The sequence below is a fragment of the Tupaia chinensis genome, unplaced genomic scaffold, assembly GCF_000334495.1.
Source record: "Tupaia chinensis unplaced genomic scaffold, TupChi_1.0 Scaffold000350_1, whole genome shotgun sequence".
NCBI classification, from domain to species: domain Eukaryota; kingdom Metazoa; phylum Chordata; class Mammalia; order Scandentia; family Tupaiidae; genus Tupaia; species Tupaia belangeri.
In genome coordinates this window covers 8,229,038-8,239,761 of record NW_006159844.1, presented here as the reverse complement: position 1 = coordinate 8,239,761, position 10,724 = coordinate 8,229,038, and the positions used below count along the sequence as shown (strand labels likewise).

The 10,724-nt window shown below is 36.6% G+C and overlaps 1 protein-coding gene across 1 annotated transcript in view; it reads left to right on the top strand.

The window, feature by feature from the left end:
- Positions 1 to 10,724, top strand: part of AKAP6 (A-kinase anchoring protein 6) — a 400,528-nt gene that overhangs the window by 74,691 nt on the left and 315,113 nt on the right. The gene's annotated exons all lie outside the window — the stretch shown is intronic.

Genomic DNA, 10,724 nt, shown 5'->3' with positions numbered 1-10,724 from the left:
CCCATTCAGTATAATGTTAGCTATAGGTTTTTCATATATGGCCTTAATTGTGTTGAGAAATGACCCTTCTGTGCCAATTTTGCTAAGGGTATTAATCATAAACAGATGTTTTTTTTTTTCTTAATGCTTTCTCTGCATTGATTGAAATGATCATATGGGTTTTACCTTTCTTTCTGTGTATTAAATTTATGGTTTTACATATGTTGAACCACCCCTGCATCCCTGGAATAAAGCCTTTCTGGTCTTGATGCATAATATTTTTATATGTTGTTGGATATGATTCGTAAGTATCTTGTTGAGAATTTTTGCATCTATATTCATCAGAGATATTGATCTGTAGTTTTCCTTTTTTGTCATGTCTTATTTTGGGGGGGGGGATGAGGATGATGGAGGCTTCATAAAATGAGTTTGGGAGTATTCCTTCCTTAGGAATCTTCAGAAGAAGTTTGAATAGAATGAAGATGAACTCTTCTTTAAAAGTTTTACAGAATTCAGAAGTGAAGCTCTCAGGATCTGGGATTTTCCTGGTTGAGAGATTATTTATTAATGATTCAACCTCATTCTTGTTATGGGTCTATTCAGGCTTCCTACATCCTCCTGATTCAGTCTTGGTAGATTATGTGTACCGAGGAATTTGCCCATCTTATTCAGGTTCTCTTGTTTCTTGGCATATAGTGGTTCTTAGCATCTTCTAATAATGTTTTGTATTTCTATTGTGTCTATTGTAATGTTGCCTGTTTCATTGTGAATTTCATTAATATGTTTCTTCTTCTTAATCAGTCTAGCTAATGGTGTGTCAATCTTGTTAATCTTTTCACTGAGGCAGCTTTTGCTTTCATTTATGTATTGTTCTATATTTCTGTATAGTTCATTTATTTTCTATTTCATTTATTTCTGCTCGTATCCTTATTATTTCTTTTCTCCTGGCTTTTTTTTTTTTGGAGAGATTTTCAATGTAGGGCGCGTGCGCTCGCCAGACAGACAGAGACATAGAGACAGAAAGCGAGAAATCACCCCCCAGGGGGGATGGTCACGCCGCAATCCCTTCTCCTCCATTCTCCTCTCGGGATCTTGGGCACGCACACACACGTGCCCGGCGTGAGTTTTAAGCCACCGGGTCCGAGACACGAACCGCGGTTGACCACGTGGGAGTCCAGCGACATAGCCATTACGCTAACTGCTGGTTCCCTCTCCTGGCATTTTTAAAAAAAATTTTTGTTGTTGTTGTTTTTCCAATTCCCTGAGGCATGATGTTAAGTTGTTTATTTGCAACCTTTCCATCTTTTTCTTAGGCACAGTAATTGCTATGAATTTCCCTCTTATGACTGCTTTTGCAGTGTCCCATAGATTATGAGAACTTGTACTCATTATCATTTGTTTCCGTAAATCTTTTGATTTCAGTATTAATTTCTTCAGTAGTTGAGAAGTCATTCAGAAGTAGGTTATTTAGTTTTCATTTGTTTGTGTTTTGTGTTTTTTCAAGGATTTTTTTTCTGAAATTAATATCAAGTTTAATTCCATCATTGTCAGAGAAGATGCTGGATATAGTTTCTATGCCTTTGAATCTGTAAAGGCTTGATTTCTGTCTTGTCATATGATCAATCTATGAAAAGGCTCCATGGGGGGGGTTGAGAAAAATATATAATTTGTGGTTTTAAGGTGGAAAGTTCTATAGATTTCTATTAAGTCCATTTGATTTATGATATTGTTTATTTCCTGTATTTCTTTGCTTATTCTTTGTCTAGAAGATCTGTCCAAAGGAGATAATGGGGTGCTGAGATTTCCAACAATTATAGATTGCAACCTATCTCTCCTTTCAGATCTAGCAGTCTTTTCTTCATGTATTCGGGTATTCCTGAGTTGGGCCCATAGATATTTGTTAGTGTTATGTCTTCTCAATGAATTAGCCCTTTTACTACTATATAATGCCCTTTGTCTCTTCTTATAGTTTTTGTCATAAATCCTATGTGGTCTGAAATCAGCATTGCAACTCCTGCCCTTTTTGATTTCTGTTTGGATGGAACACCTTTTTCTAGTCCTTCACTTTTAGTTTATGTATGGCTTTATCCACAAGATGCATTTCTGGTAGGCAACCGATAGAGAGTTTCTGTTTATTTATGTATTTATTTTAATCCATTCAGTCAGTCTCTTGATTGGAGAATTGATTCGATTAACATTTGACGTTACTGTCAATATTTCTGGACTTGTTCCTGTCATTGAGTTAGCCATTTTGGGGGGTTGTTTTTCATTCTGTCATATCTGTCTGTTTGACTTTAGTTTTCCTGGTATAGCACTCCCTTTAGAACTTTTTGAAAAGGTTGTCTGAAGTTGATCTATTCTTTTAGGTTTTGTTTACCTGAAAGTGTTTTTATATTTTCTTCTCATATGAAGGATAATCTTGCCGGGTATAGTAATTTTGGTTGAAATTATTTTTCATTTAAAACTTTGAATATATTTCCCCATTATTTCCTTGCCTGCAGTGCTTTCCTATGAGAAGTCTGATCTTAACCTGATGGGATAAACTTTGTAAGTAACTTGACATTTGTCTCTTGCCAATTTTAGTATCTTGTCTTTGTGGTTTTGGCCAATCAGGCTATGATGTGCCTTGGAGATCTTCTTGGGTTGATTCTATTTGGGGTCCTTTGTAATTCTTGGGTCTGGATTTTCTAATGCCTCTCAAGGTGGAAAGTTTTCTTCCAGGACTTCATGGAATAGATTATCAATGCCCTTATTATTTTCTTCACCTTCTGGGATGCCAGTCCAGATGTTTAGGCACTTAGTCATATCTAGTATTTCTTGTATATTGTCCTCATTCTTCTTGGTTATTTTCTGTCTTCTTGATAATCTTTTCTAACTCTAACCCTAACCCTAAGCCTAACCCCTAACCCTAACCCAAACCCTAACCCTAACCCTATTGTTTTCATTTCTATTTTTCTGAAGACATATCATGCAGATGATCTTTTCATATGATTATCTTCCATCTGTGTATCTTCTTTGATGAAGTGTCTGTTAAGACCTTTGTCCCAGTTTTTAATTGGGTTGTTTGTTTTTTATTGTTGAAGTTTAAAAGGTCTTTGTACATTTTGGATAACAGTTTCTTGTGAGATGTCTTTTTTGAATATTTTTCTCAGTCTGTGGTTTATCCTTTCATTCTCTTGACAGTATCTTAAGTAGACCAGAAAAAAAACTGATTTTAACGAAGTCCAACCTATCAGCTCTTTCTTTCATAGATCATACCTTTGGTCTTGTATTTAAAAACTTATCACTGGGGCCAGCAGGTGGCGTGGTGGTTAAGAGCACTGGACTCCCACATAGATGACTGTGGTTTGAGTCCTGGACCTGGAGGCTTTCTCACTTTCTCTCCTTTTGTGTCTTTCTCTGAAAACTTTAAAATAGTAATAAAAAAGTTTAAATAAAATAATTATTTTATAAAACCAACCAAACAAAAAATACTTACCACTGAGGCCAGTAGACAGTGTGGTGGTTAAGGCACTGGACACTCACATGGCCACCACAGTTCGAGTCCCAGACCTGGTGGCTTGAAACTCACATGGATGCATGTGTATGCATGCTTAAAATTCTAAGGGGAGAATGGAGGAGAAGGGATTGTGGTATGGCTATCGCCCAGGGGGGGGTTTCTCACTTTCCCTCTTTCTTACTCTCTCTATCTCTCTCTCTCTCTCTTTGGTGAGTGTACACACACTGGCAAAACAAATAACAACAAAAACCCCACCTCACCACCAAACCCAAGGTGATCTAGATTTTTTTCTACCAAATCTTTTAGGATTTTGTAGTTTTATTCTTCAGTCTGTAATCCATTTTGAGTTATTTGTTGTAAAGGGTGTAAGGCTCATGTCTAAATTCTTTTTTAACATGTGAGTATCCAGTTGTTCTAGTACCGTTATTGAAAGGACTGTCTTTTTTTCTTTATTGCCTTTGCTCCTTTATAAAAGACCAGTTGACTATTATTCGTCTGGCTATTTCTGGGATCTATTCTATCCCATTGATTTGTTAGTGTATTTAATGGGGTTTTGACTGAGTTGAAGCTATACCACAAGTTGAGAAGAACTGACAGCTTGACAATATTGAGTCTTTGTGTCCAGGAACATAGAATATCTCTCCATTTATTTAGTTTTTCTTTGGTTTCTTTTATCAGAGTGTGTGTATTTGTGAGAGATACACACACACACACTCACACCATATATATTTGTTGTTGTTGTTGTTATATCTATACTTAAGTGTTTCATTTCCTTGATGTGCTAATATAAATGGTATTTTGTTTTAAATTCCAAATTCCACTTGTTTGTTCCTGGTATATAGAAAGCAATTGACTTTTTAAAAAATAATTATTTTATTTAACTTTATTTATTATTATTATTTTCCAGTTCTATCAGGGAGAGAGAGAGAGAAAGTGTCAGCCATGTGAGAGTCTGGTGCCTTTAACCACCATGCCATCTGCCAGCCCCAAAGCAATTGACTTTTGTAAATTAATCTTGTATCATGCAATCTTGGAATAATCACTTTTTAATATGATTTTTTAAAAGAGATTTTTGCTATAGGGCGCATGCGCTTGCCAGAAAAACAGAGAGAGACAGAGAGACAGCAAGCGAGAAATCACCCCCCCCCAGGGGGGATGGTCATGCCGCAATTCCTTCTCCACCGTTCTTCTCTTGGGATCTTGGGTATGCATGCACACGCGCCCGGCATGAGTTTAAGCCATCAAGTCCGGGACTCGAACCGTGGTCGACTACATGGGAATCCAGCGACATAGCTATTACATTAACTGCTGATCCCTATATGAGTTTTTTTTTTTATTATTATTATTCTTTCAGCTTTTCTACATAGTCATATGATCTGTGAACAAGATAATTTTAATTCTTCCTTTCCATGCTGTATACTGTTTATTTCCTCTTGCTTATTGTTTTAGCTGGCACTTAAAGTATGATCTCAAAAAGAAGTGATGAGAGGAGAAACCCTTGCCTTATTCTCAATCATAGTGAGAAAGCTTCTGCTTTCTCATTCTTAAGTATGATGTTAGCTATAGATTTTTTGTGTGTGTGTAGATATTTTTATCAGTTTGAAGAAATTCTCCTCTATTCCATTATTACTAAGAGGAGTAGGTAGCTTTCCTTTGGGGAAATAAAAGTACCTTGTTATAGAAACACTAGTCTGTTGTTTGGAGAAAGTATAGTTTTGATTATCAAATGAAGTTGACTCTGGTATTCTCTCTCTGACTCTCTCTCTATATATATATTTACATATATGTATATATACACACACATGCATATAAAGTTGCAAGTTTTAGTTCAAATGGTTTATTTATAGATTTTATTGCAAGTAACAGTGGTGTTCTTTGATCTCTCTCCCTAGGGGGTGATTACTTATTTTCTATATCTCTGTCTATTTCTCCAGTGAGCAAACACACCCTATAGCAAAAATCTCTCTAAAAATAATTTTAAAAATACATATATATGTCACCCCCTAGGGAGGATGGCCATGCCACAATCCCTTCTCCCCCATTCTCCTTTTGGTATTTTGGGCATGCACACACACATGCCCAGTGTGTTTTAAGCCACTGGGCCCAGGACTTGAATCGCAGTCAACTATGTGGAAGTCCAGCAACATAACTATTACACCATCTGCTGTTCCCTGATCTATATTTTAAAATACATAGTACATATATTAAGTAATAATTTCTTCTCAGATTTTTCTAACGAACACACACACACATATACACACACACACATATGGGGAGTATACTTTTTAATCGTTCATTTCTAAAATTGCTAGTTAACACAATAAGCAGAAATGATGACATGGCGTTATGCAGCAGGACTAAACCATGTACACAAAATTCTTCTTATATTTATTTCACTCTTGTTTAGCAACTTTAGAACATGAAAACTTTAAGTTCTAAGTGTAATGGAATGCCCTGGATAAGATGAGGGTCCAAGATTTTTGAAACTCTATTAGGAAAAATAAGTGGTAGTGAGATTATTCCTTAGAAGTAGGTTTCAGTTTCCTTTTGTTTTGGAAGAATTATCTGAGTATGTCTTGTTGTTACACAAATATAAGTAAAGAGTGTTTTGAGAGAAACAGTGAAATTATTTTTAGGGGAAGAGAGATAGAAACATTAGAGATTGTAAATGAATGGAGAAATGCTTGCCAATTTGTTTGTTCTTATGGAGCAGTTTGTTTCTGTGAAGAGCAGGTTGTAGATGTTGGGGAAATTTGCCTTGTTTTCTCTTTGCATGCAGGAAAGGACTGCTTGTGCTGAAGCAAGAAACAGAGAAGTGTTGGGGGGGGGGTTGTGCTGTGGGACTTTGTATAATTGGAGTACCATATGTTGCTTCAGTTCCTGGGTGAGGAAGTTGCTGGGAGGACAGGTTTCCCTCCAGATGCACATAGAGCCTTGACAGTTTGGGGCAGTTTGGCACCGTGTTGTTCCATATACTCTTGTAATTTCACAGGGAAGCCTTCAAGATGGTTGAAAATGGAGGAGGAATGAAAGATTCACTCTTAGAGTTATTACAGTAAGCATTCATTCATTCATTCATTCCCTCTTCAAACATAAAAACATACATACATACTTGCCACAGGCCGTGTGTGCTTGCCAGAGTGGGACAGAGAGAGAGAGAGAAGGAGGAAGCACTTCCCACAAGGAGTGATCACACTGCAATCCTTTCTCTTTCATTTCTCCTTCTTGCTGGCACTTTGACACTTGCACACAACCCTGGTGTGGTTTTCAAGTCACCAGGGCCAGGATTTGAAATATGGTTGTCCATATGGGATCTGACTCCATTAACCTCTAGGCTGTGAGTCCAACCCTCCATAAGGAATTAGAGCAGTCACAGAAAGGGTGTCCTCATTTCTATTCCTAGTCAGTGAAAACTGGATATACTAGTTAAATACATAAGTTACTTTAACAGCCCTGTGTCTGTCCAGAAGAAATAAGATGTGGCTAAAAAATATACAATCTGTTTTATAATATAAATAAGCAAAATATAAAAATATACACAGTCTGTTTTATAATGTCTGTTTTATATATAAAACATATAATCTGTTTTACAAAGAAAAGATGCCTCTCATGTAAGCATATAATGAAATTTAAAACAAAAATAAAAACAAAACAATTGACCTAGCCAGCTGGTGTATATTTGTAAATAGTCTCAAGTTAGCTCAATGTTTACATCTGTACTTCAGTAACCATAGGAGATTCCTGTCTCAATGATAGAAGATAGCAGCTGCAATTTTGAGACCACAAGGTGTCTAGATGATTGAGTGAAGTGAATAGTTGGCAAAATAGTGTATTCAATTCACTTTGTTCTATGAGTAATTTTGAATGCCACAGGGGCTACTGCACTGTTACATGAATTAAGACAAGGGAGAACGTCAGTTTCACATTAGCACACTAATATCTGTGGCAAAAATCTTACATGACTTTGAAGATATATTGTTAACCATTGTCATTTGCTTTAATTCATTTTGAGATGGCCTCCAGGCTAGTCTCATTTTCTTTTATAAGTGCCAGAAAATAATGTGGAAGGTATATAGAATTACTATATAAAATTAGTGCTGACAATTGCACTGCCATGATTTTAAGAGTTGTGCTTTTTATAATTTCTTTTTTTAAGAATTATTTTATTTAGCTTTATTTATTTATTTATTTATTTAAATTTTATCAGAGAAGGACAGAGTGAGAATGAGCAAGTGAGCGAGCGAGAGAGAGAGAGAGAAAGAAAGTGAGAAGGCAAGCTGCCAGGAGTGGGATTTGAACTGTGGTCGGCACAGGTGAAAGTCCAGCCCCCCCAACCACCACTCCACCTACTGGCCCCTGCTTTTCATAACTTCTGAGAAGCTTAAAGAAGTATACAACCCAAACCTAATTTGTATATTCATTTTACTAAGACTATAAACTGTTATTTTTTTCTTTTTCTTTTTTGAGAGATATTTTTTGCTATAGGGCATATGCGCTTGCCAGAGATACAGAGACAGGAAAAAAATCACTGTCCCAGGATGAATGCCTATGTGACAATCCCTTCTCCTCCATTCTCCTTCTTGGGCACACACACATGCATGCCTGGTATGAGTTCTAAGCCACCAGGTCCAGGACTTGAACTGCTGTCGACCATGTGGGGGTTTAGTGATGTAACCATCATACCATCTGCTGGTCCCTAAAGTGTTTTTCTTTTTTAAAGTATTTTTAAAATTATCATGTAGTCATATTGATTTTCCTTTTTGGTATATAGCTCTATAAATATTAATCCATGTGTAGATTTGTATAACCACCTCCACAATCAAGATATACAATAGTTGTGTCATCCCCCAAAACTCTCTTGTGCTGCCAGTTTATAGTCAGGCCCTTCCCACCCCAATTCCTGGCAACTACTCACCTATATTTCATTTTTATTGTTTTGTCTTATGAAATGTCATATAAAAGGAATTAGTTATACAGTATCTATAACCTTTTGAGGCTGACTTCTTCAGTATAATGCCTTTGCAATGTCTCTAGACTCTCTGTATCAATGGTTCATTTTTAAAATTTTTCTGCATACTGTGTAGATATACCACAGTTTATACATTTTCCTGTTGAAGGACATTTAGGTTTGGTCACTGAAAGTGGAGTTCTTGGGCCAGACCCTTTGTCTTAGGTGAGGCACACTTAAGAATCAGGAAAGGAATCCGAAGATAAAGGAATAAAGGTCTAGCAGAGACAACATTGGGCAGAGGGACTGGAACTGATAGGAATATGGACAAGAATTAAATATGTGCAGGAGAAATGAAATAATGGGCTATAAAAGATGAGTTTTCAGAAATAATATGCTTCATAAAGATGGACCAGTGGATCTAAACATCTTTCCCAGAAAAGCTGGAGAACGTTCATGAGTGTCACTTACACAGTCTTCAGCTTCTTCACCTATCTCCTGACCTTACCCCCTCTGCAGACTCAGATTTCTGCCTACTAAACACCTTCTCCTCTATCAAAATAGGAAATGATTCAAAATCAAACATTGACATTTGTTGGGTGATAATATTTTACTGGGAACTTTAGTCATTATATCAGTTTAACCAGTCATTTCCATGTTCATTGTTGTAAAATCTTTCATTGTGGAGTGAAAGATTTTATCTCCCATTAGTAGTTTAAAGTAACAGATGGGGAGAACTATTTTGAGTGTAGGTCCTTAAGATAGATATGTAGATGGGTCGCTAGGTAGGTAGGTAGGTAGATGGATGAATAGATAGACAGATTTTTCTATTAATGTTAAATGCATTGTTTCTTTTCATACTCTTAAAGAACTCTGTCTTCTGGAGTTACTGCTTAGTTACTACTGAGTAGTATTCCTTGATGACCTTGCAGGGGAGGCCACTCTCTCAGTGGTCACCTGAGAGATGGGGTAGGACAGATGGAAGAAAGCCTAGCCTTAGTGCCTTTTCACCACTTAGCTACTTTCTGATCATTGCTCTTTCTTTATTTTATTTTACATTTTAGAGATATTTTTGCTATAGAGAGTGTGTGTGTTTGCTGGAGAAACAGAGACAGAAAATGAGAAGTCACCCCCATGGGAGATGCCCATGCTGCAACCCCTACAAGGTCAACAGGGAATGCAGGATTCTTAACAAGAATCCAGTTTAGGTGAGGCTAGGAGGTAGACATAGCATCCGGTGAAGAAATTAATGAATATTTGGGGCCGGCAGGTGGCATGGTGGCTAGGGGTGCTGGGCTCCCACATGACCAGCCTCAGTTCAAATCCCAGACTTGGTGGCTTGCTTTCTCACTTTCCCTCTCTCTCTGTGTCTCTGATCAAACTGGAAAATAATAATAATAAATAAAATAAAATAAAATAATTATTAAAAAAAGAAATTAATGAGTATTTTAAAAGTGGAATGGGTACTAGTCAGTATAATTTAGAATATTTGTAAGAGGTTAGTGATGGAGAGTTTCCCAAAGCAACGCAGAGAAATGTGATAATAAGCATCCTAAAAGGACAAAGGATACAGGGCATTTGTTTCAGGTGGTCAAGGATACCAGGAATGAAAGGTATGGGGAATATATGGAGTAGATTCTCCAAGCAGGAACCCCAGGTAATGTGGAAAGTCTGATGACAGCAATTCAGAGACCTGCTCTTTTGTGCTGAGGACCTCAGAGAATAGCTAATCTGGCTGTGATCAGTTCCCATGTACTGGTTAATAACGTAATGTAATTTTTACTCTGAATCTCTTGGACTGCATGAACTCATGAGCCACATTTGGAAGAACCTTAGGGCTCCAAAGTATGTTAGATTTAAACTCTTAATCCATTGCAAGTTTTTACCATTAATTTGAACTACCATTGCCAATTAGTTCTTGGGTTTCAGTAACTATTATTGGAGCACTTACTGGAATTCTGTAATAATAATTATACTAATTTTTCATCGTTCTTCAACAGATTTTTCACCTATTGTTATTACACATTATTAAACATAGGTTATATATTTTAGTTTTTTCTTTTTTTAAAAAAAGTAGCCAAATTACAGGAAACTAGAGATTGTCTCCAACATAGAATGACTGTCTTAACATTGACAGTAGGGCTTAGAACTCAAATGCTATCTTAAAAGTTTAGACTTAACCAAAATTGTACATAAAAGACCCTCCCTTTTTAAATATCATCACTGATGCACAACTAAAAATTTTTAACTGAGCACTTTTACCTGACACCTACATCATTTTGATGCTTAATGGTCTCT